The sequence below is a fragment of the Zootermopsis nevadensis genome, unplaced genomic scaffold, assembly GCF_977971745.1.
Source record: "Zootermopsis nevadensis isolate Lab colony 2312 unplaced genomic scaffold, Znev_1.0 Znev_ptg000001l, whole genome shotgun sequence".
Classification (NCBI taxonomy): domain Eukaryota; kingdom Metazoa; phylum Arthropoda; class Insecta; order Blattodea; family Termopsidae; genus Zootermopsis; species Zootermopsis nevadensis.
In genome coordinates, this window is record NW_028259133.1 from 17,727,504 (window position 1) to 17,754,749 (window position 27,246).

A 27,246-nucleotide genomic window follows, 5' to 3' on the forward strand; every position below is an offset into this window, starting at 1 on the left:
GCGCCTATTGGGATCGAGCTACTGATTTAGCAACCCCAGCTCCTAACAAAGCAACATATAAGCACTGAAATAACTTTAAAACATTAAATATTTCTGGTCGTCTGTCACCCTCAGTTCACCCTTAACGGAAATTACGTTATGGTTCTGTGTGACGACCTTAAAACTGAAGGAAGGGATCGGGACAAACGAGAAGAGAAAGATGGAGGTAGAAAGGAAAAGAAGAACAGGAAACATGTTAATAGGACAAAAGATGGCATTGCATTCCAACGTGTGGGTCTGACTCTTTCAAAATTCAAACAAATTAAATTGGATCTGGTGGAATTCTACGCGCACGAACAATATGCATCTCAAAGAGTTGTGCAATCACATGACGCAAGCGTTTTGCAACGCAGAAAGTCCAGCAGGTGTATCGTTAAGTAGAGTACGGTTCGCTGCTGGACTTTGTAATCACTTCCCAAGTGCAAGCCTATTTTAGGAAGACGTTTTGTGACTCGAAACAGTGAGTGACAGGATGGACGGCTTTTATACGAGGTGGCATCAGTGACAGGAATAAAGCAGGTGCTGCTGCTCGGGGGGGCACTGCCCACGACTTGCGGGGGCCCACTCCATGGCCTTATCTGGTGGTGCCTGGTAGACCAGCCCGTTAACCTCAAACAGCCAGGTCCGGGAACTATAAAACACGGGGCAAGAGACGGCCAGATAACAGGAAATAGACAAATAAAGGAGAGAATGCAAACAGAAATGCATAAAACATTAATTCGTAACATACAACGCAAAATATGTTTTGATCTCCTTCTGTACTGATGGGCGTTCAAAGCACAGACACACAATGCGTTAAGATCTGCAGCAACTTAGGAAAGTTCAATATCCTTGAACTATAGTTCACACAAATATTCAAAAGTAGTGACTAACTGAGATTATATGTTCACACGGAGGTAAAGACGTTGCTTATGGTTCCCTGGGTTGTCAATTCGTCTGTTTTTACTCAGTTATCAACATTATGGAAGAACGTATCACCTCCATCTTCAGGGTTTTAATTACAGTACTAACATTGAATTTCAGACACTAAGCCTCCATGAGGATGTCACTATGAAGAGGTAACTTCAAACCTGAATATAGAGGCGACACTTTCTTCGAAACTACCTACTGATGGGATGCCTAATACTGAAATCCACAAAAGACGCAAAGAATTTTTGATTTTAATGTTAACTTCCTACATATGACAAATTATTCCACTCGTCCCATAGTTTCGAATTTTCCGACTAAAGTCGTGTATGAACTTTCATCCTTCCCCACCCACCCCCAGAAATAAGCCATCTGGCGAAGTGTCAGAACTATGAAGCTCCTCATTATGCAATTTATTTCGAAACTCCGGTTACTTCTTCCTTATTAGGCCAAAATACTCTCCTCAGACCATTTGTCCACTCTCAGCTCCTTCGAGAGGATGTATGAACTACGGCAACACATTTAGGAAAAGTAAATTTATCTTAATATTTGAAATTCAGATTAACTTGATAAATTTCGACATTTCTCAACGGTCCAACTTAATTAGCTCCGTGCAGAAAAGTCCTTCCACAGACCCTTAGCTAGTCAACAAAGTGCCCGCCAGCTACAGACTCTGAAGGCTCTCTACCGTGTTCAGAACGACACGCCACTGCTCCCTATCCTCAGTCAGATAAATCAAGCCCACATAGTAACACCATATTTGCTTAAGGTCGTTTTTAATATCACACGCCCATTTATTACTACGAGGCTCCTCAAGTGGTTTTGTCCCTTCGTGTTTCCGTAGTGGCATTTTTATGCATTTCTCATTTCTCCCATCTCAGTGACAGCCACTTGCTTACATTCGCAAGACAGTAGTGACCGATTCGATGTCGAAACGATGTCTTGGGTTTAAAGTACGCCGAACTGACTCTCATGTACAATTAAAAAATATTTCTTTTGTTTCCATCGCCCCTTTAGATCTGTAATAGACTCCATGGAGCGGAGTCCTTTTTCGAATCTAAAAATACTCTTAGCTAGTCAAGAAATTTCTCCTTTTCCAGTACCCGAAGTTTTACTACCCTCTTCGAAAGAGCCCGACACCGGTCCCTATCCTAAGACAGATAAAACCAATTCACGCTCCCACACCCTGCTACCTTAAACTTTAATATTATCCTCCGTCACACCTAGATCTTCGGAGTAGTCCCTTCCTTTCAGGACTTCCAACCAAAATGTTGAACACATTTCTCATGCATTCTACATGTCCGACTCATCTTACCCTCCTTATCTAAAATCCATATTGTTTTTAAATATGGCAGTCCATCATCCAATGTATTTATTTGGAGTTCAAATAACCAGACTGAAACTTTGGTGTGGAAAGGATTTTACAAACTTCAGAATGAATTCTCATTGAAATATGTCAATACCACAAGATCCAAATTTATTCAACCACTGCTTCCTTTCTCCATTTATTTCATTTCTCCTATGTTTATGTTTTCCTTCGTTCTTTTGATGTGATTTTAAGATTTTTGAGCATTAGGCAGAAATATAATTTCAGAGATGTCGAACTGGTTCCGACAAAGAACCTGCTTCAAACGGCTAATCCACTTTTATACGTTAAGAAGAATAGGTGAAGAACCTCTAGACCTTGAAGTGAAGCGGTAAATACAGGTTACGTATTGAATTAAAGCACATCAGTTCAGACTTTTGTAGACTCCACGCGTAGCACAGAGACATAAGAGATTCCCAGAATAATTTTCATCTAAAGCAGGGCGTATGTAGCCTTGTTTCCAAGAGACCAGGTACTCAGCGGAAGGTCGGAAACTTCACGAAAGACAAAACGGATGGAGATTCACTCTCCTTCCAGGTCCCGAAGAGTAATGAGTAACAAGTAAGCAAATATTGAATAACAATTCAATCAATATAATAACCCCAACGTAAAGTTTACAAAGCTTTAATAATTCTTCCAAACTAAGAACTCACTATTCGCACCAAAAGTTTCGAAAAAAAAGTCTTATTTGTGAAAACACGTGAACATTTAACATCTTTGTTCTTAAATTAACTTAAAACAGCCGCACAAATGCATGGTAATGAATGTTAGCATTGGAAATAAAGAGAATTTCATGTTATGTTTTTTATTTTTGAGACTTCATAAGGAAATGCCTAAAATCTTTACAGAGAGTATCACAAGAAACCCAGATATAAAAATTAATTGTTGAAGCAAGTGGACATATTGTTACCATTGTGCTTTAAAGGGTTAAACGCGCAGGATAATAACTACTTTATAAAGCGTCTGAACTATGTGCTTACGTTTCTGTTACTGCACGATACGAATTATAATGAGCCGGCTGCTGTTAGTGACGGGATGACAATTAAGACACGTCTCCACGAAGCTCGAAGGACCTTAACTGATACAATTAACATCACCACTTTGACTACTGGAACACCTTCAAAACTCAGAATTTCAAATCAAGACGTAGTCTTGGGCAACGCCTGATGACAAGCCCCATCTTAGTCCATTAAACAAGGAGATATCTTCTGTGGAACGGGAAGAAACAAAACGACTTAATGAGTGTTCGATAAACTATTACCAGACGCAGGAGTCGATAATACTGTTATAACAAGGTGGGGGAAAAGACACGCTACTCACAGTGTTCGAAACTCACTCTAAAGAAACAAGACGCGTCTTGAAGATGACTGCTTTTGGGATGTGGCGCCATGTAGCCTCTTTTCAAAAGTAAATTTCTACGGCATTACACGGTACTAACACCCCAAAAGACAGCCATCTTCATACTCAGCCGTGAGAATCTAACATCTCTCAACACGTTTCTTAGAAAGAGTTTTTCAACTACTTATTAAATGAAATTTAATTAGGGTGAATATATTATGTATTATTATTAAACATTAAGAATATTCTGATATTTATTGTTATGTAAATTATTTTGGTGATATTCTTCAATGCTGAAAATAGAGGCAGTAAGTCTCTAAGAAATGTTGGTACCCCCTGCAAGTCCAAATGGCGTCACAACCAAGACCACCACAAATGGAAATGGTCGGCGGGTGTTATTATAACTGCCCTTCTATTTCAGCATCACAGAGAATGGTTAATTGTTATATTGTAAATAAACATGTTTATTTCTGATAGTAATAATTAGATGAGTTGACTATTAGACCTCTTCATATTGTTACGAGACCCAAAAGTCAGAAACTACAGACAAGGCATAGTGATAAACAATGGAAGGTGATTTTGTTACAGAAATTTTCTGAGTAACATGTAAACCTGTCTCAATATCAAACCTAATTTAGCGGTGGTGGCGATTTTGTCATCACTCAGATGATAGAGGTAGCAAGTTGGTAGATTACTACCAGACTACACGGCGCTACAACCCAGAAGACAGCCATCTTCGTATATCTATTTAGATTAAAATTAAAGTAGGGAGACAATTTTTAGTGTAGATTCGCCAACATAAAATTTAATAGAAATTTCTTTGATAATTTTGGCGATGGCACATAGGAGAAGACAATTCTCGTAATTATTCGTTCATTTCTAGAAGTTACGTGGGAGGGTCCTGTTGTTTTATAAACACAAACAAACAAATAAATAAATAATTTTATGTAAGGATAGCCCACAAGAAATATAGGGAGCTGTGTGAAGGTTTGTCTTTCTTTACTGGATACATCGCAGCTGTCTTCCTTCGCTGTGAAACGTACCCACCTACTTCACTAGCACAAGAATCGCCGAAAGCCCTCAGTATGGCGCACCCTAACGCCGAAGAAGTGCCGTGTCACTGTGCTACCGAGTCCAAACAAGTGTTTGTGGTCCTAGAGTGGAGACCAGCAATCGAAGGTAATTAGAAGCGGTTTGCCCGCTCCATTCGGCCTAGCGAATTGAAAATGTGCGGAGATTACAATGCGCTATCAAGAGTGACTCCTCAGTGAGGGAGTACTTAAGAGAATAGTGACCCTGCAGCCAAAATATTGATATCACAGTATGTCTCAAAATATATTTCATTATAGAATATGAAAGTAAGATGTTGGCAACCAATACGAAATCCTTAATAATTTAATACGAAATTAACGTAACAGTTTCCATCTTGCATTAGACAGAATTAAGTTTTGTTTAAACAAAACACCTTCGAATAAAATTACACAGATAATTTTAAAATGACCGTCTTCTGGGTTGTAGCTCCGTAAGTAAAGTTTGTCCCACTATACGCCATGTAGGCGTTTGGGGTGAGAGGAGGTATAGCTCCTCTCTTCCTTGACCTCGGCACTAGATGGGGGTGAGTGGTCAGCATCACGCCCCGGCCGGCTTTACCCCCGGGAAAGGACCCCGGTACCCATTGTAGAGGAGGCTGGGTGGGCCCCAGAGCCGGTCTGGACGCAGAGGCTAGAGGAAAAATCCTCTGCCCCCGTCGGGGATCGAACCCCGGTCGTCCAGCCCGTAGCTAGTCACTATACTGACTGATGTAGCTCCGTAAAACCTGGTATAAGTTAAACAAAGTTTCAGAGGTTTTTGCTGCGTCCAATATCAGGGCAAAGACAATCCACAGCTCCGAGCCTCAGACGACGACGCTATAACCCAGAAGACAGCCAACTTCGTACTCACCGCCGTGAGAACCTCAAATAATATAAGTAATTTTATTTCATAAATATTATACTTTCTTTGCTGGTAACGCCAAACACCACGACTGCCAATTACGTCATCTCGTGTTCCTGCCAGACCTACTCCCGTCAATAGAACTAAAAATTTAAAACGTGTGACAAACGGGATCCTGGATTCCTGTGTTCGTGAAATAATGACAACAAAAATTAAGGTGGGTTTCATTTCAATATTCTAAGGTTACATTGCAGTTGGTTATATATTTCACTTGGAGACTTCTGAAATTTGGAATGGTGTGTCTAATGGTACAGTCACTTTAGAAGAACAAGAATAAAAATAATAAAAGAACTGAGAAGAAATAAAGAACTCTAAACAAGGATATGAGGTTATAACAGCGGGCTGACGTCAGACCGTGGTCTTTTGGGTTGTTGCACCGTGTTGTCTTCTAGTTATAGGTATACCAACATTTCTAAAGAACATGCTGTTTCAACCTTAAGGGCTGACGTAAACGACAATCTGAATTGTTGAATTAAAAGTAGTACCGAGGGCAAATATCTGTCACGATTCAGTATCAACTGCGACGACCGATGATTTTGAAAGACAATGTTACACGAAACGCTTAAAATAATATTCTTTTCAGAAATTGCGTCAAGCCGTTAAATGCTGACTGTGCACCCCTGAATATTAAGTGTGGGCCGCATGACCCGTTGTGATCCAGCTTTTTAAATGATAACAGACAGAGAAAGAAATCTCCCAATGTAGAGGGGAGTCGTCTCGTCTCGTGCTATGGATGACGTAGCAGCAATGTGTGTAAAGAAAGTCTCGCGTCGCTCCAAATTGGGCTTTCAAAAGGCCTACGTCCGTCGCCGTATGGCAGCAGGAACGTCCACTCTCTAACTGGCAGCCACTCCCAGCACGTCACGTGACCACGCCGGAGGGGCGGGGCGCACATTTGAAAAAAAATAAAACCGGTGTATTGCAAGATATGGTCATCGTCAATGGAAAATAGACTTATGTGTGTTTTTAAACAAAAAAGTGATCACATACGACCTAATATTGGATTTGTGGAAATACAATACGTCAAACATGACCAAAGTCAAACAGGGATCGGTTTCAAAAAAAATATTTTAATCGTGGCGTTGTGATGACGATGGAAAATGGCAAAAAATTTATTGAAACCAAATTTGATTTTGTAGTGCTAAAAATAATGTAACTTCTATCATGATACGAAATTCTACAAATCGATAATTATCCTATAATTAATGTTCCACTTTTGTGCATAATTTACACTAATGCAGTACATATTTTCATGTCACATATAACTTCAAAGTTTCGTAATGTCACAACATTTGTAACTACTAACATTTTAAAATGTTTCATGCAGAATTTTTAAGCTCGAGTTCAGTTTATAATCCATCTCCATGCCATATTTCACGTGTCGACTTACAGTTCATTATTTATCGTCGTCAAACTCAAAGCTACGATAACAACTTTTCTGTTCCAATTTATAAAAAGAAATATTTTAGCAACTTGAATATTTCCACAAGATTAGTCTATTATCAGACAAACTCTAAGACGTACTCTAGACAACTGCGTTTGAATTTTTATTATTGAAGGCAGGACAGCGGAAATGCTGCCATCTTTTCTGCAGATGGATCTGAGAGAAACATTAAGCGATCTTAGTCTCATCGCCCTGATGATGGAGGCAGTAAGTACCCCCGAAACGTTGTTAAACGTGTACCAGACTACACGGTGCTACAACCCACCGCCACAAATCCAGTTTTATTCTAGCCACCACGGACCTGAATCTACGTATCTACCGACTATATAAGATTTAACCCGTGGTATGACATCATAGCTTTTTAAGTAAAATTAGGGCAGTAACCTCAACGTCCCAGCTCGCAGACCGGATATGGGGCCCAGCCTTCACGCAGGAGGGTACCTGGTCCCACGTGACTACTTGAAGTTAGATGGAGAGATGGTTCCTTGATCTGACGCCAAGGTCTTATTGAAGAATCTGACATAAAACAGACAGTTTCTTATACACTTCACACCCAAATGCCATGGCAGAACAGACTTTAACTTTTGTCGATTGTCTGAATACAAGGACAGCTGACTTTCGTTAAACACGGGGGTTGCGAACCTGAGAACAGCCGAATGTAACGAAAACGCGTGAAACGGGAACCGCGTAACACTTGCCATTTTTATGTTAAACCGGCACCAGAACTCATCACATTTCCTGATAAATGCGGAGAGGTTTCGATGCAGGTAACACATAGGCTTTAAAATTTGTCAACCGACAGCTCACAACACTTAAATAAACTTGCGGATAGCGAAAGCGCGTATAACGAGAACAATGTATATAGATAAGTCCCAAACTGGTTCTGCGCCGTTTTCAAGAAACAGGGTAGGGTATCTACTATGTAAGATAGTCTGATTAATTTACGAATCAACTAACAAGCTTCATGGAGCCGTCCTGAGAAGATGAAACTCGCTAAGGTTGTAAACAAAATCCTTGCCTATCATATTCAGAAGTATCTGTAAGTGGTTCCTATCGTCAATCAGATAAAATCGATCAACAATATCATATCATTTAATCGATCATTTTCTACTGCTTGGTGTAGAGGGATATCATATCTTACTTATTTAATAACCAAAATCCTAATGTTATAAACACGTCTAGGAACCTCAAATGGTCACTCCCAAGTGCAGCTCCCAACTTGCAACTTGTTGGGCCGTCATTCTTGAAGGTTGGGAATTCGTAATTACAAAAATGCTGTGGCCTGTAACGTAATGAGTTACATACCAGGTTTCGTTGTAATTCGTCAACTAGTTTGAAAATATATCATGGAGATACGAACAGAGACGGGCATGAACCCAGAAGCTCATCTTCCCATTCGACGAAGAAAAGCGGGACATGAGAAAAATACACAAAATTTTGCTTGGAAGGCCTGAAGGCAAGACAACACTAAGAAGGCCTAAACATATATGGGAGGATGTAATTAAACTGAACTATAACAGAATATTTTGATAAGGTGTGGATTGTATTCAACTGGCTCGGGTAATGTATCTTTGGGTTCCATGAAATTCGTAGAATTTCTTGTCTGAGGTAACTATTAATCTTTTAAAGAATAAAAAAGGGACTCTGTTCCATATACGAGGTGCGATCGGAAAGTTTCAAGACTGTGTCAATAGCGGGCGAACCGGATGTAGTACGAGCTTCTGCCGCTAGGGGGTGCGGCCTACAATCATAGTGAATCAGTGTGCCAGCCGGCATCATCGAATTAGCATTTGTTTCTTAGTTACGGGCGTTTTGGTAGTGCATTACACCGACCCTCCTGCGATTTCGGAATGGAGTGTGCATCAAATTTTGCCAAAGACTCGCCAAAACGGCTACGGAAACCTATGAAATGCTAAAGCAAGCATTTGGGGAGTCCGCAATGGGTCGTGCACAAACCTTTGTATGGCATTCACGTTTTAAAAATGGCCGAACCTCTGTCGATGATGACTAGCGTTCTGGACGACCATCTTCGAGCACAACGCCCGAAAATGTTACGAAGATTCGGCAGGCCATTCACGAAGATCGACGTCGTACCATCAACGACTTGTGCGACATTGTTGGGATAGGCTATGGGACCTGTCAGCTGATTCTAAAGGAAGAACTCCACATGTGACGCATCCTGTCTGAGGACCAGAAGCAGAATCGACTTCTCGTTTGTCAGGAGCTCAAAGATCTTGCAAGAACCGACCCCAACTTCCTTTCTAAGCTCCGTGTGACTTCTTCCTCTTCCCAAAGATGAAAATTCAGCTAAAGGGAAGGAGATTTGAGACGATAGAAGAGATTCAGGCAGAATCGCAGATGGTGTTTGACAGGCTGACAAAGAAAGATTTCCAGGGATGCTTCCAGGCTTGGCAGCGGCGCTGGGATCGTTGTGTTCACTCCCAGGGGAACTACTTCGAGGGTGATGGATGAATTTAATACCTGAGATAAGTGTACGGGTTTTTATACGCGCAGTCTGGAAACCTTTCGATCGCACCTCGTAGTTAGTGTTCAGTTTTGAACAAGCAAAATGGTCCAAAAAAAATAAAAATAAAGACTATCAGTTAAGCAAGACACTCTTTGGTATCGCACGATTCTGATCGGTATCAATCACCATACGTGTTACGTGCGGAACGAATGTCAATCTATTCGCTTTAATTACCGTAAGTGAAATGTATAATTCACAACGTCCTACGATATGGTAGTAAAAAATGACACATAAATGTCAGTTACAAGCATTAATAACACGTCTGTAAAAAAATCTACGTTTGTTCAGTAGCACGTCCTCACAGAACCACCTTGAACTACAGATGACAGCTGTAAAGCGACGCAGTGTTCATAACTTTTGAGAAGTTGCATTTGTTTATGGATTTAATGTTTATTTATTGCAGACAGATATCAATATTCGTCTCTTACATCTCATACATACATAAAATTTCAATTCCATGGATCCAAAAGTTAGTCAAACTGACTATAGGATGTGGAATGAATCAAAAAACACAAAATTAAGTAAGTTTCGAAAAGCGATGAAGTTTTAGGATGAAAATATTAAAACGTTACATCAAATCCATTGCTATACAACAGACGAGTACAACAACCCCTAAAAGGATTGCAAGTCCTACCTTCTATCCAAAATAGTTCTGATACTGGATTATAGACTGTTTAAGATTTTGACTTGTAGACCAGGGTTCACCACTGACTGAGAAAATAAATTAAAAAGGGCATTGTTTAAATTTCCACTGCCAACAGAACGTTAAAAATATCCATATGTTTTTTTTTTTCTACAGACACATAACTCAAGAAAACAAATATGTGTCTTCTATCCAAGGAGATGATATCAACACCTGAAAAGAAAATTGTTATTTCCAATTTGAATATCACGCAAATCACACATTAAAATACAGACATGGCTTTTACCTGAAGAAATAATACGAACTAAATTTTTGGAAAAGTTATGAAACTCATTAACTCGAGATAAGAACTCTGAATGAAATTCAATGAATTTTGATTAAGTAGACTTACATCGCTCTTTCTGTAACGGTAGAGATACCTCATTCATATTCAACGGTGTGACGTCACGTGATTATAACCTCTACTGCGACTACGAGCCCATGTTCAGATGACAGAGTAGTACTAACAAAAAATAATGTAACAAAGAATACAAAACTAAAAAAAAAATAAAAAAATACAAGGATGAAGCTCTTAGAGCCACCCACCCACTCACACTACTAACGAAGGCATCGTAACAGGTCTTGCAGTGTTTCAAATTAAGGTTTCGAAATCGTGCTTAACAGTTCCACATGTTTGCTTTAAAACCTACGGAAAATGGTAGACCTCAGCTACATACAACATTCCCATAAAGTTACGTAAGAAACTATAAACATTACTATAGGCATAATTCTTCTACATGAGAGAAAAGTCTGTCTCCCAGAATCCTCAGTCAGGATAGTCGGTCTCCGGGACGAGATTTAAACCCGAGAACTCCCGAACACGAAGCTGGCGTACTAATCACTAGGTCGCAACGTTCGTTTGGTTTCTTCCCCTATTAAGTAAGCATCGTGCCATGACAACTTATGGGGGAACGAAGATACTCCATGTACTTTAATCTCGGCACTATATATACAAAATATTGGCTCCCTTCACGCTCTGAGCGCTTTACCCAAAGCGAAAGAACCCAGGTATCCACCGGATAGGAAGCTGTGTGAGTACCAGAAGCGATTTGGTCTGGTGACGAAGAGAAAAGGCTTTGGATTTTCTCAGGTTAGGTTAGGTTAAGTTAGGTTAGGTTAGGTTCTGTTGGGTTGTTATGTTAGACCAGCTGAGCGACTATTAGCTTTTCAAGAAATTTGTTTCATGGATTTGTCGATCGACAGACAATCCGTTGAAAGACATTGGCATGGTGATATTTAAACAAGTTAAACTTGTAAACATATATACATTTTTCTGGTAAGACTCTAACAACCCGGTCAGTCAGTACATCCTCAAGAACGAAAGGATCGTCTTCCGTCCGTTTTCTTGGAACACTAACGATGAACTCCATCGCTTCTAATGGCAGGGTGTTTTCCATTAGAAAAACTCACGGTTAGCAACATGTTTATCTGTGATACCTGGTGACAGGCGGGTCCAGAGGACAATACAAGTAATGCAAGGAAGGTGCTACAAAACTATCATCTCTCTAGAAATATTCAAGCACACAGCAAGGGACAAATCAGAACAGAATCATGTTGAGGGCCCGCCAGAAATCTAGACATGACTTGTTACGTGTTTCATTTCAGGAACAGACTAAATTGCTTCATCAATTTTTATTACTAATATTAATACTATTACTTTTCATATTGTACAACAAACATCCATACAATCATGTTTTGAACAAATTCAGACACCTGTTAAAGTGAAGTTACTACACAAGATCACGTTAAGTCTAGGGTTGAAGATTTCCGTCTTCTGGGTTGTTGCGCTGTCTAGTCTGGTCGATGTTAACCAACGTTTCAGAGGTCATACTGCCTCCATCATCAGGGCGATGAAGATTTCTGTCTTCTGGGTTGTTGCGCCATGTAGTCTGGTAGATGTTAACCAACGTTTCAGAGGTCATACTGCCTCCGTCATCAGGGCGATGACCCTGATGACGGAGGCAGTATGACCTCTGAAACGTTGGTAAACATCGACCAGACTACACAGCGCAACAACCCAGAAGACAGAAATCTTCATACTCATCGCCCTGATGACGGAGGCAGTATGACCTCTGAAACGTTGGTTAACATCGACCAGACTACACAGCGCAACAACCCAGAAGACGGAAATCTTCATACTCACCGCTGTGAGAACCTCAAGTCTTACAAGTCTAGGGTTCCTAACTTCTCTCAGAGCTGAGGAAACATTCACCCTTCTCATCGACTCTCCTGTCGAAAGATTAAAAAGTGAGGACATTTTATTGAATTTATTAGGCCTACTGAGGTATACAAGTCCGTTATGTTACTCAACATTTTCTTTGACAGCGTCTGCTTGAGTAATCTTTCAATATCAGGTTGAATTTCTTTTGTTTTGATTCGCGTGCATCCTTCGAAGTTCGAAGTGATCATCACTAAGACGAGTGCAAACAAATTTAGAAAGATTTCATCACTTAGAATTCAGCATTGTCTGTCAAGATAAATTATAATTGGCACCTGTAGCGACTGAGTGTTACTTTGAACTGAGAGCCCGGTGATCAGTAACTTCTGGCAGGAAGTTGAAATTGAAGCTACTGAAGCTGCAGCCCGACTGCAATTACTGTCTCTCATGACACTCAACTACTCCATTCCTTGCATGAAAGATTATTGTTCTTCGACGTGAGGGGTCAAGTTCGTACCCTTGTGACGGTTCTACTGCCATTTTTGATTACTCGTAACACAAAATATGGTAAATATAGGATGTTTATAAAGTATATACTCAATTTCTGATGTTATGTAAATAGAACGATTAGTTTATTCCATATCAAACGGAAATGTGAATGTTACTGCAAAATTTAAAAATTCAAGAATTCTGAAAATCACTCGTCAATGTAAACACAAAATAATTGGTAAGACGGAAGATATCTGTCTTCTGATTTTTATCGCCGTGTAGTCCGGTAGAAGTTTACTAACGTTTCAGAGGTCCTTGCTGAGTCCATCATCAGGGAGATGAATAAGCCCGCAAGCACCCATGGATAAATCAGTCGGGGAATTAAAAACACGACGCCATGGAACGTAGTCATTTAAGAGAAACTAATAATTGCTCAGCCAGTCAAGAAATTCTCCGACATTTATGGAACCCGAAAGTTCATTACAGTGTCCGCAAGAGCCCTCCACTGGACCCTACCCTGAGCCAGATTAATTTATCTCACATACTCCAACCCCCATTTCTTTAATGAGCATTTTAATATTAACCTCCCACTTACGCCAAGATTTCTAACTAAACTGGACCTACGCCCTGCATCCACAGCAAATTTCATCTTCCTGTTACAGTCTCCCACTTAAGCCCAAATTCTGGGACTTTCTCGTCTGTATTATTTCCTGATACGTACAAATAACCTCTTCTATTTAATTCCGAGAGTTCTTTTCTTTTCTCTTTTCTTTTCCCTGTCTCTGAGTACAAAGTCAGGCCGTCTCCTTTCATGGGAAACCAAACGCTGAGCATTTTACAGAACGACACAAAAGGGCAGGGATTTAACGGTCCGTGCACTGCATGTTCACCGGGGAGGTCCAGGTAGGAGACAGTAATCTTTGGGGATATTTATGTCGGTATCAGCTAAATCCAAGAAAACAGATTTTATAAGCGGTGATTCACGTGACCTTTCATAAGAACGAATAGAATGCACGGATCATCAACATGGACCATAAACAAGAACTCACAAGACAGACATAGCCGTGCTGTTGGTTTTATAAAACGACAAGATTTACGTTTATATTGCAAACTGAAATTCCATTAGGACACCGGACCTACGTTTCCTTTCTATTAATATTCTCCTTAAGTGGCAGAGTTGAAAAATTTTAAAACAATTTTCTCTTTTGCATTTAAATACGAAACACGAGTCTATACATACACACCACTTGCATGTAACAAGGCATAGATAATTTTTGTAAATTATTAAGTGTGTATGAGGTGTCGCGATGCTCTTTCTAAATATAAGCCTTGAGGATAAGCCGTTGAAATTACGATCGGATTAAATTCGGAGCATTTTTGCTACTGTTCGTTGCTTAATTCCTTAGTCTTGCAGACACGGTACGTGTCCAGCGTATTTTAATATGGCGCTTTCTGTTTGGTATCAAGAATTTCTAAAGTATTTTCCAGGCTAGCATATGAGTGTCCCGTATGGAAAACGTGCTGAGCTAACCTCGTTATTTATTACCGACAGCTTGTGTGTTCATTGTCTTACTTCTGAATCTGAACAGATCATACACCTCTGCGACGTCAGTAAATTTCTACCAGGCTCCACAGCGCAGCATCCCAGAAGCAATTCATCACTGAAGAAATATTTCTTGTAAATAATATATTCAACAAGAAGATTTCATGTTCTCGGTTTCTCATGACGGTATTGGTACAATTTGGCAGGTTTCCCGAAGTTCCAGAGGTACTTCATCCCAGAACATTTTTTAATCGATATGACAGCCTGCGTTCGGACTGTGATCGAACCCGGGACAGCTGTTGTGCAAAAAAAAAAAAAAAACTCTAAGCACATAATCACGAGATAACTGCCATCTTTATTAGCAGCCTAGTTATACCCGTGGCTCGCTGTCCGCCCACACCTGATGCTAGCTGGCTGCTACTCATTAAGCTACGTCACATCCTGTTGGATAGCTCACGTGGCTGCTCCAGGCCCAGTTGTCTCCCCCTAATCGTCGTCTAAGAGTTACCCCCACCCCACAAACTTTTGGATGTTTAAACCATCACGCAATTATTACAACTACTGGGTTGATTTGCTTGGCAGCTGCTACAGCTGTGCGCTACCTATGTACATCACAGCCCCAAGACTGAGGTTGCAGTAGTACCCCACACTTGATTCATAAGATATCAAGTTCGAATCCCGACCGTCTTACCAGCTGCTCTAATAAATATTGTCCAACATTAATGATTATTTTTCCCCTCATCCGACGCAATTGGAATGGTGTCATTTATATTCAAAGAGTCGATCCACGTCGTAGGGTGAAGTCAGAGGTTGATGGAACGAATTCAGCGTAAGACAATGATGTTTTTGTGCATTCTCTATAATTATATTTGTCATAATCATATTTAGGGGGGGTTGTCATGAGATAACAACCCTAAGATATGAAACGTGTATCACTAAGAATTTCTGGAAACTGATTCTCGATTTTGAACAAAAGTTTCTGGTCCCGGCTCTGAGCCTTAAGAATTCAGTTCGCACTCTATTTATGATTCGTTTTAATAGCATCCTCCCATTTATCCTAAGGGATTTTTATCTAAAATTTTGTATGCAATTCTCGTTGCTCCTATGCATGCTATATGTCACACCCATCTCATTCCCGTTCATTTGATGACCCCTAATAATATATTATGAAAGCGTCATAAAATAAACCAACCAACAAACAAATAATTCTAGACCGTCACTGATACGTCTATAAGGAACAGTGTTATAATACGCAGAAATTCTAAGAAGGGGTCCAAGACAGTTTTCTGCCAGACGTTAAACACTCTAGAAGGAAAGACATGAACACATTTTCTTTAACATGGCGTGGGATTCGACATATAAGAAACAGAAGATAGTAATTGATTTCAGCTGGAAGCGATGTATCGCAGATTCCACCTGAACTCTGCCATTTTGTCTAGGCTTAAAATTACAACTGGTTACCGAGCGCACTCTAAGCATTCAAGAACTTCAAGTCTCCTTGCCCGTAGATGTCTGTCCGTGTCTAAATTAATAAAGCTTGGGGGTGAAAATGCATCACCCGAAGACTAGAAAGTTTATTAAAATTATTTAGAATTTATATTACATTTAAACTACTCTTCCTCCTTGTCCAGAGTTTTAAAATGTTACCATTCTTAACAGTGTATTAGCCAGAATAATAGGCGTATTAAATTTCTACAGGCTACTAAAAAATCAGTAATTGAAAATTTTAATTGTTCCAGTTGATGTAGTGTTTTTGTTCCCCCGGTATTTGACGACAGTTTTTATGGCACTATATACCTAAAATATTAACTTGCCTCTCTCTATTTTCATTAAACAAGTTCGTGTACAGAACGTCAAGTCTTTCAGTAAAAGTCTTAAAAATCTGACGTCCTGATTTAATATTTTGTACTGTCGTATGCTTTGGTGCATTTCAGTTGATAGATTCTGTACAGTTCTAGTTACCTATGTTTCAAAACGCGTGGACTTTTACACAGAAACCAATATTTTGACGTGTTCAACACTGAAGATGAAGAAAGTAAGTTTATTCAAAACGCTGGTATGTACCCACAAGTCCAAATGGTGTTATAACCCAGAAGATGAGCATGGACTTCTTCGCTGTCGTCGTAATAATCCCAAATCTTACAAAACAGACAATTCACACGCAATTAACCAACCCAGCAACAACAGAATTGTTCCTTAAAAATTAAAGTTATTTCAACGTTTAAGGAAGTCCTACTTTTTATAAAACCTGAATGTTCATTACTGTGTTTAGAAGCAGACAATCGAAAATTGTCCTGAGACAGACGAATCTATTCCAGATATACAATTTAAAACTATCCCCACCTTTATGCAGAGCAATTTCTTCACATCAGGCTGTGTTATCAAAGTTTTAAGCATTTCCCCAGCCATATTTTATGTAGTAACTATAATAACATCAAGTTCAAATAAGGAAGAGTATGTTTGTTGTGATATTATCCAGCTTCCAGTCATTTCACTTTCCTTTGATCTAATTATATCCGTACTTTGTTCTGCAAAACCCACGATGTGTGATTTGACATATGGGCTTTTTGTGTGTTTTACCTCCAATGGTTTTGAATTTTGTGTCTGAAAAGACGCCGGAGCCGAACGAAATGTCCCGATTTGACGACACCCACTCCGTGTAAGTCCCACCTCTGCATAAGCCGCCTTCAGCTCACCAGTTCACCCGCCTTCAGACTGCGCGCTGCAGCCATGCTGACACAGTGCTAGTACCGAACTCAATCGCTAGGTTCGAAAACGCAACAAGACCGCGACGTGAGAAAGCTGTGACTTTTCATAACTATTCGGTTTAATATATTCCTCCTGCTAATTCTACAGTTCCACTTCCTGACATTACAAAGAATGACAGTGTTAAGAGTTTCGACTTCTAAGCCAGACTACAATAACGAGATCGTGAAGGTAACAAGTTAAAAAACTGTATCTTGTAACTGTGAAACATTTCCCAAAAATTCGGGTGTTTATTTTAGTGAGTTTTCCAGTTCTTCATTTTAGGCTACTCCTCTCCATTTCTGGAATATGTTATTTGGATACATTAGGCGTATATTTTAATACGAGTCTTTGGCGAGAATTTGAAGAACAAAAATGCACTTGGCAGTCTAAAACTCTTTTCGATATTCGTGATGACTTAGTGACTTCAGTTGGATCTGATTTAACAATGTCATTTTACTAGTGTGTCTTAATTAAGATGGTACCAGTGTCAATTTATTTTAAAGAGGTTAAAGCAACATTGTAACGAGATTCATTCAGTGTACAGAAATCTCCCAACTACAAGTTTTATGATTCATTATGCGTATTCCTATGGACTCCCCTTTTATGGAAACTGATGTCATTTTATATTTAACCTGCTAGAATATTCGTACTTATAAAACCTAAAAGATTCACAGTACGAATAATACTTAATAAGCAATAGCGATAATAATTTCAGGATTGCATTTATATGAATGTAAAAAGCAATTTTTTGTAATTGAAACGAAGAAATTTCTGACGTTCTAAAGGAGGAGATCCAAGCTGATGTTCGAAGACTCAAGAACAAGCACATAATTAATGAAACTATAATAATATTAAGAAAACGACGCCGTTATTATATCTAACGTAGCCCCACTAAACTTATATTTTGAACTATATTAATATTCTCAAAAACGGAAATTCAATTAAAAGTTTGTATAAACTAATATAAATATTGCTATATCATAAATATCTAATCTACTGCTAACACAAGATTAATTTTAACATACAGCAAGATTAAAATCAGAATTATTGCTGCTTTAAGAAGCAGCAATATTCTACACACGACAATATTTAGTCTACTTCAAGCTATAATGCAAAATGATAACATTTCCAAAAAAAAAAAAAATGGTTGCTACGGTAATGTCTGTACAAATTTCTCGGGTGCTTAAAATATAAATAGGCCTACTTGGAGGAACACTATGCAGACAGACGACGATCAAAATATTAGCTGAACGCTTTCAAATGGTGTCATATGCATTACTGTAATGGCGAGACGTTAAAATTAACCCCTTTGTTAAACATTCGGTTAGAAGGTCTTATAGGATTCAAGTACATAAAAGTGAATACAATTAGCAGTTAATCAGCGATATGAAACTTCATTTATGTTTTCGAAGTAAGGCATCTAGCGTATGAAATGTTATCCACGTCCCTTAACTATATTATTGTGTCTATGGCTGAGATTTATAAATTAATTTTATTCAGCTTTACGTATTTGTTATCAACGTTCATGTTTTAACAAACTATCTATAATTTTAGTAAACAAAAGTATCTTTACATTCTGATAAAAGAAAATTGCACAGATGTCAAGTTAAATAACTTTGTATCAAACTTAACCTCAACTTTGAACTTAACTCTGCGTTGTGAATGAAGTGAATTTCATATTAATCACGTTATGCTGTAGCACTTGAATTAAGTCGTGATCAGTTCCTCGCAGCCCACGGCGTCTTGAACATTGTGAAGTGATTTAAATATTTGTTTATCGTAAAATGACCCGAAGCCAGTGAGAACTTCTGTTTTTTAAAGAGCGCATCGTAATATTCCGGTAATACAATCTGAACTTGTGACCTTTTAATCGCGTTTCCTTGCCGTGTGTTCATCATATTACTGATCAAGTCACGAACCCGGGACAACTGTTGGAAGAGCTGCTCTGCTACAGAACGCGGTCGTGATAGAACGTTACTTGCCACGTGGTTTCAGCAGAGTTCGGCTGCAGAACGAGGTGGACTGTTCAAGAAATACCTGAAGAAGGAGCACGTAAGACGTAAGTAGAAAACGCTTATCACGTTTATAACGCGTGTACTCATGAGTGTCGCATACGCCATTGTGTTCACGTGTATTCTGTTGGTTTTGCAAACCACGAATCCACACGCATATCAAGATACAAGTTTTAAATATGATAAAAACTGGACCACAATCTTTAATTATAATAGCTCAACAGCTAAATAAGAAACAGGAGGGTAACGTTCATGTACTGGGATACTGGGAATGACTCGTTCTTCAAGTGCCTGAGCACTGCGGGTCCCAAATTTCATATAACTTACCGATTTAAAACTCATTCAGCTTATAAGACGCCACGCACTAAAAATCGAGTTTTATCTAAGTTTTCCCACCGCCAGCTGGTTTCAGAATGCAATTTCAAAATCATCCAATTACAGCCTAAACAGTGGGCTAATAAAGTAAGGCGGAAAATCCGAAAGACAGTAGAAAAACAATTCGCACAACACAGACGACAGGAGGAGATTCAGCAAGTTGTAAAGTTGGTGACACTGAATCAGAAAGAAAAACTATTTTTATACTAAATGTGTGAAGGTCAGAATAGTATACAGCACAAAATATTCAAGAAGCTGGTTTAAGTCTGAAAATATTCTATACATATTGATAAAGTGTTTTGAGATAAAGAGATGGAAACAGAAAGAATGGAGGAGAAAATACTTTCGTTAGTGAGGTGGTAACCTTGAAGAGAATTCAAAATTTGTAGCAACGCTGATAATTTACATATTAAAAGCAGGCACATATACAAAGCTAGATATAAATGAGACAGTGCAATTAGTAAGTTACAAGCGTGACTAAGAAAGGGTACAATGAATTATTCTCAGGCTACCAGCTGTGTAAGGCGGCTTAATGAGATAAACACCAACGTTTCGAGAACCACCTTCGTCTTCGTCTTCAGAGCTCTGTACCCTGAGGACGAGGGCGAAGATGGTTCTCGAAATGTCGGGTGTCTTCTCCATTAAACCACCTGCCACCGCTGGTAGTCTGTGAAGAATGTATTATAATTAGTCGCCGTGGAAACTTCAGATCAAGCATAAGGAAGGGTACGTTTCGCATCATAAAAATAAAGACTGAGCAGATACAAGACAGTTGCATTCTCAAAAAACCCCGTGTTCGACTGCCACAGTATTCTGTATAGAGAGATTGATTTTAGGAAAGCAGGTTATGAGGACGAGAGGCAGTCGAGTCTGGACCGCGACTGTTTTCAAAGACGTCGTTAGCACTTGCGCGCGGCAACGGAACATTTGGGTTCACTAGCGAGAGATGCTTGGACGGACGGTCGTTGGTTGATACCAGCGTACGCATAACCTACTCGTACATATTTAATATCGTGACCCAGTATTCTGTGTTATACATTATAGTTTCAAAGATTGTATTTAAAACAAGGCCATTAGCCTCAAGTTTTTAAATAAAGTCCAGAGTCTTATTTCTTTCAATATTACTTACATAACGTACAGTTCCGTTTGCATTATAATAGAATTTCCATCTTGTTTTCGACGTGCAGTCCCATATATAGAGGAAACACGACAGATGCAAATAGAACAGGGCATAATAAACAGTTAACTTTCACAGTTTTTTAAAATTTGTTTTCGTTTACATACATATTCCTTTGTTTACTTTCTTTGTTAAGAATTTGCATGCTTTATTTATCGACAGAGGAAGCATGATTATGCGAGTTTCTCTTCTTCTTATTCTTCTTCTTCCTTTTATTCTAAACCTTCCACAAACAACAATAAGTACTGACTTAAAATCTCTCTAAGTTTATTTACAATTATTTATATCCTTTATATTAATTTATCCCTGACTTGTACTATAAAGGACAGATACAAATTGTAAACAAATGCTACTCTGTTCTATTCAAGGCAAAGGGAATGCACATATGTTCGTCTCCTCTTTGCGTAACGTACAGTACACACGTGTACATTAATAGACTGCAATGTATATTCTGTTATCTAGGTCTAAACTCAGTATCACATGCCTCGGAATTGAATTTTATGTGACTAACATAGTCATTTTTATTTTCCATACAATTAGACATTTTGGAGTCTCATACATGTCCATAGCAATCCTGCGTCCAACCACGTATTAAAATTCTGTTATTTTAGTTTCACAGAATAAACTTCTGTGCACAGAACACACAGGAAAATCAGCGCAACATTTACAATAGCGTGCAGTGAAACATACTGTTCAGTTGATACAGCTCGTAATTACCCCGATAGCGCTGGTTGTAAGGTGACGAATTTAGGTCATCTCCGACCTTTATTGGGTGACTGTTCACACAAAGGACAACTATTGAAAAATTTCGCTGGAAACAATTTCAACAAATTTACAATTTAAATAACTGGTCTTTAAGCAATTAAATCTTGTAGACACGCAATGCGGACTGCATTAATCACTTACTCTAAACACTCCATGTGACATTTCAAGGAGCAGTTGAAGGTTTATAAGAACTCTCAATTAACCGTCTTAAGACAAAAGCTCTTCCAAATAACATTTTAAAAAATCCAGTTACTACCAAGTCATGTGTAGCATTAAAATAACGAATAGATTAAAAATACGATTGAATAGCAAGTCTTACGTACGTACGAAAGAAGTGTTATAGTCGGAACTGACAAATAGTAACTCCACTTCTTTGTCTTAGGCGAGAGCATGGTTGCCAGGAAACTTGAAATCACTGGTGGTCTTGGTTGTGACGCCGAATGGAGTCGTAGGTGGCTATCAACATTTCGGAGAAACATACAGCCCTAAAGACTGAAGATGAACGCGGTATTTACCTCCGAAACGTTAGTACCCACAAACGAGTCCACGTTCTGCAATCATATTTAAGTCTACCCCAATTACTTTATAAAATTTAGATTTATGGTTAGCCCAATTCGTATGTATCTTCATCAAATCAGAGCTCAAGAAACCGGGTAAAAAATATCATGCCACTACAGGTCACCCCAGTGCCTTATCTTTTAATTTTCTACCTGTAATAAAATGTACTGACTGTGCAAGTTTTTGTATTTAAAACTACACTAGCGACACTCAGTACAAAGATAGGAAATTTAGTCTGGCCGATGTAGAACATCAAAAACATTCACTCCAAAACATTCACTCCAATATAAAAATGAATCTGGAAGTGAACATCACCAAAACGTTGCATATCAGAAATTGTAATTAAGTTTTAAGTTTATAATTTTAACTTTTACACCTGAAGATGGTTTATATAGAAACCGAAACATGTTGTAAAAAGATGTTCCAATTGTAAATCGATTGTTCGATGAGGAACATAAAATGATATTTTAATTATCTTAATTGTAAATTTAAATATGAATTGTGATTAGACGGACAAAAACCGAATAATTAATTAAATTTCACAATATGACGCAACTATATCATCATCTGGTAACATTCTTGGAAAGTACGAAATTTTGTCGAGATATTTTTTTAATAAAAATATAAAACTACAGGTTTGAAATATATGTGTAGTTTTCGGTCTCACGGTTTAAGTCATTATAACTATAAAGACAAAATAAACATAACCTAACAGTTTTGTAATTATCACTTGTTGGGTTCATATGTTATCAGTTACAAGTATGGCGACGACGAAAAACGTGGAACTTCTTTCTGACAAATTTAACGTAGTCGGAATCAGTAATAAGGCGTTTACGAAATGTAATGTGCGACTAAATTGCACAATTAACAATTTATATTTCTTGCTAGTCTCGGCATATAGCCTAGATTTCAGCACGTAACGGACGAGTCATAAATTTTTCCAAGAACTACTTGCTTTAAAAACAATTTTTTTTCCTTTGCTGAGTCGAGCCTGTAATTACATCAACGTCCACATAGAGACAGCGCTCCCAGGCCAGCAGATGCGCGACCCATCTAACACCACGCAACGGAGTCCCTCGTGAGCTGATCAATGTACAGAAGCTGGCGGACGGACTTGCTGTGTGTCATGTGAGGTGTCACAGGCGGCTATCTGTTTCGATTCTCCCGTCAGTACACGCCTTTTATGGAAGAAAGATATTCTTTGTCATGTTCACAACAGCCTATCTCTGGTACTTACCTGAACTATTGCAGTTTGTATATCAAATCTAAAACTTCTTGACGATGGTGAAGAGTCAATTGAATAAAAATTTACTTGGATATTATCCATCGTCTAGTAATAAAACGTAAAAAACGTAAAACGACGTTTCGGAGATGAGGCATGAATAAAAATTTACTTGGATATTATCCATCGTCTAGTAATAAAACGTAAAAAACGTAAAACGACGTTTCGGAGATGAGGCTGAATAAAAATTTACTTGGATATTATCCATCGTCTAGTAATAAAAAGTAAAAAACGTAAAACGACGTTTCGGAGATGAGGCTGAATAAAAATTTACTTGGATATTATCCATCGTCTAGTAATAAAACGTAAAAAACGTAAAACGACGTTTTACGTTTTTTACGTTTTATTACTAGACGATGGATAATATCCAAGTAAATTTTTATTCTATTGCAGTTTGTATTTACGGGTTTAAAGTAAACAGCGATTATTTCGTTAAACAACATTAACCAACTGATCTTTGTAGCAGTGAATTGTATTTTCTTCTCGGTACGGACTGAATTACTAAATATCATTTAGGAGAGCTCTGGCTTCAAACGGTTAATGTTTTAGCAGCCACCGTGTGCTGAAAACATGCCGCGTGGCCCGCGGGCCTGCACGCACACACGTGATGATAGGCGGAACTACACCGTTTCAGTAGCAACTGCGTAGTACGCACTCCGCTGGGACACGAACTAACACTACCAGGAATGCGAGAACAACAGGAGGGAATTTATTACAGGTGACAGGGCAACGTCGTGTTTTGGCATGCGGATAGAGTCACCTAAATATTTGAAGATTCGCGCACAAAATTCTGAGGTATCAAACGTGTGGAATTTAACGTACCTTCCCGAAAGTTTCCTGACCGTAAAGATGTAAATATCAAGCAGTTACTTTTATGTGTGAAATGGTGTACAGCGTTGAGAACAATATTTCGATCTACGAAACATTAATAAATAAACTGAGAAAATTCCATGACGATAAGCTTCATGAATTTAAAATTTATATCGTTAAGTCAAAAATAACGTGACCGGTGATACATGATAAAATGAAAAATTCACACAGAATTGTTGTTGTAAAATCTTAAGTGAAGAGAATTTGGGAGATACAAATATAAGATATATCCATCTTAGAGATACTGGATGAGGGTCTAGAGTAGATTGAGCTGGCTCAAAAATAAACTTCTGAGGAAATGGTATCGAAATTTCGGAATTTTCTACAGGCCACGAAATTTTTGAATTTCTGGGTGGCCGTTAAAGGCGATTGCCCCATGAAGTTAATAAGTGAGCGTTTGTTTGTAAACTTGTTACTAGATTTTTCTTTTTCCCTACATTTATTGCATGTTTCCTATACACTGTGTTTGTTGGTTACTCAGTATGACTTATTACAGGCACAATGCAAAGAAAAATCATATCTGAAGAACACGTGAGGAGAGATTGTGCTGCATACTGCATTGTTAAATAATTCAAGACACAATAAACAATAAGAAACTTGCGCTACTGATTTGCAGATAACCTGTTCGTGTCTAGTCATTGACTGCATTACCTGGAATTGAATTATTACTGAATATGATACTGTCAGTGCAAAGTCACAGGCCTGCGTATTAAAACTGAAACAATTGGAAGGACAAACGAACTAAAAATAATTTTTAGACTATAGTGTAGTTATCGTTCCAGGAATTAAAGCGAGAAGCCGAGAATAGGGACAACTGGAGAGCTCTGTTTGGGCAGAGCAATGGACCTGTCGTAAGACAGAACACTTAATAATAATAGTGTAGTTATGTCAATAAACATGAGTCCACATTAACTAGAGGCCCTAAGTTTCTTATATTTTTAAAGAACATTTCCTATTTTGTAACAGAATTCGAAGCACTTGACGAATTTTCATTAAACTTTAACGAACATTAGGATTCAAGAAGCAACCCTACCTTCATATTTTTAATCTTTTACTATCAGTAATACCAACATCGCGGCTGTGCGAACTTCTGAGCTGGAACATACTCTTAGTGCCAATTCACGTAAGGTCCTGAAATTTTGTGTGGTATTACCTTTTGTAAAACTTTAGTGAAGGAAAATTTTTAATGTAAAATAACAATATGGCGACCGCATAGAACATACACTCAGCGTTTGTTTGACAATGATTGATGCAGGCATCGATAGAAATGTGAAACTTGGTATGTAGATATACCTACAAATTTCCTATGATATTTCTAAATTCATATGGCGACAGTAATAAACTTTGAGGTTACGCCTGACAATTTTTAGTCAGTAATAGTTGGAATTATGCCCAGAAATAGCGAGCAAATTGCAGCGTAATTAATATATAGCCTAATCCTCGCTTGCTCCGCCGTATGATCTGAAGCACTCAAAAAAACTTATGTTCCAAAACCAACTCTCGTAAGTGATAATGTTCAATGCCGACCGACCGGTCACTTCATACACCGCGCTCACATGTAGCCCATCCCTCGTAGCATGTTTGCGATTTCCGTTTAAAAAATAAACAAACATTTTAAAACTGGTACTAGATCTGAGTTGCTTACTTCATATTTGCACATGGCCGCCTGTTGGACAGAACGTTAACCAAATCTAAAGTTTCTGGTGGGTATGCAATTAGAAGCCCCATTAGCGGTAATAGAGAAAAATTGTGGGTGTATGGACTCTCCCCCGCAGCTGCCGGGCCGGGCCCCTTGTGATGATGATGATGACGTACTGGTCATGGGGACTCCGCCCCCCAATCGGCGGCAACTTCAAGATGACGGGGTTCAGTGCGCCCTAGGGGACACGATGGATCGGATGGGAGAGGCCCCATCGTACATGGCTGGGTGCAGTCTTTCAAAACATACCACAGACATTCTGTTACTACAGACAAATAGCGGATGACAAGATACACAACTGCCGATCGTCACTTGGGCAAGAAATGCTGTGACTTTTAGTGGTGATACGCGATTATATTAAAAACAAACCAGTTTTCAGTGTTTGTGATGTTAAGTTCAATCTATAAAGCAATCTGAGAGACAAACAGAGACGAATACAACTTTCTTCCGTCAAATGCTCAATAATAACCTAACTAATCTACGAAGCCTTCTTCTCTATTGCAATGTTTCGGAGTCTTTCTCTGACTCCATTATCAGGTGTGGTAAAGCACTGTCTACCTCATAAACTGCATACATACTCAGTAATTTACTTTGAGAATCCACAAGCATTTCGCAATAATATCCTTCATAAATTTCACTAAAATATCATTAAATAATTTCCCCAATTTCCTTCCTAGATTGAACTAAATATACCTGTATATAACAATTCATAAGGGCTCGTCCACCAGACATGGCATCTGAACGCACTTGTAAACCAAGTGTTGAATATGTAGTATTCAGATCAAAGTGCTTGAAAATGTGTTGAATGGTTGGTGGTTATTTGCTGTCAAGGATTTCGGACATTTAGAGATAATAATTATGGCTACGTCTGTTCAATACCTTTGGTTTCTCCCGTCATTCTTGACGGGAAATTTATTACTAGACTATAAGACAGAGATAAAAGTATCATTTTAAAGACCCACATGCTGGACCCCTGTTGTACGAGACATAACATAAGAAACTGAGTCTAAACAATGTGGTCAGCCTTCTGTAACTCCCATAAGTTACGAGAGAATACAATCTTGCCTTAAATCGAACTAACATGAACAATTAGTGTCTGTCGCCTAACACAATGTAAAAAGGTACCAAGTGGAACGTAAATAAAAAACCACGTCACTATTCTGGCAGGAAAAATCTGGTGATTTAGAATGTGAATATGAGAATTAAAAAAAAAAAGGAAACAAAATTTATAATTTTAAGATCATGGAAATTCGCTTGATAAACTGTAATATACAAC

The 27,246-nt window shown here is 38.6% G+C and overlaps 2 protein-coding genes across 4 annotated transcripts in view; one reads left to right on the plus strand and one right to left on the minus strand.

Annotated features, from left to right (window-relative positions):
- LOC110830547 (spermine oxidase) overlaps positions 1-27,246 on the minus strand; it is a 241,955-nt gene that overhangs the window by 18,540 nt on the left and 196,169 nt on the right. The gene's annotated exons all lie outside the window — the stretch shown is intronic.
- Positions 18,769-27,246, plus strand: part of sr (zinc finger domain-containing protein striped) — a 150,678-nt gene continuing 142,200 nt past the window's right edge. Inside the window, exon 1 of the mRNA XM_087344935.1 lies at positions 18,769-19,291. The gene's annotated coding sequence lies outside the window, so the exon portion shown is untranslated. The remainder of the gene's footprint in view (positions 19,292-27,246) is intronic.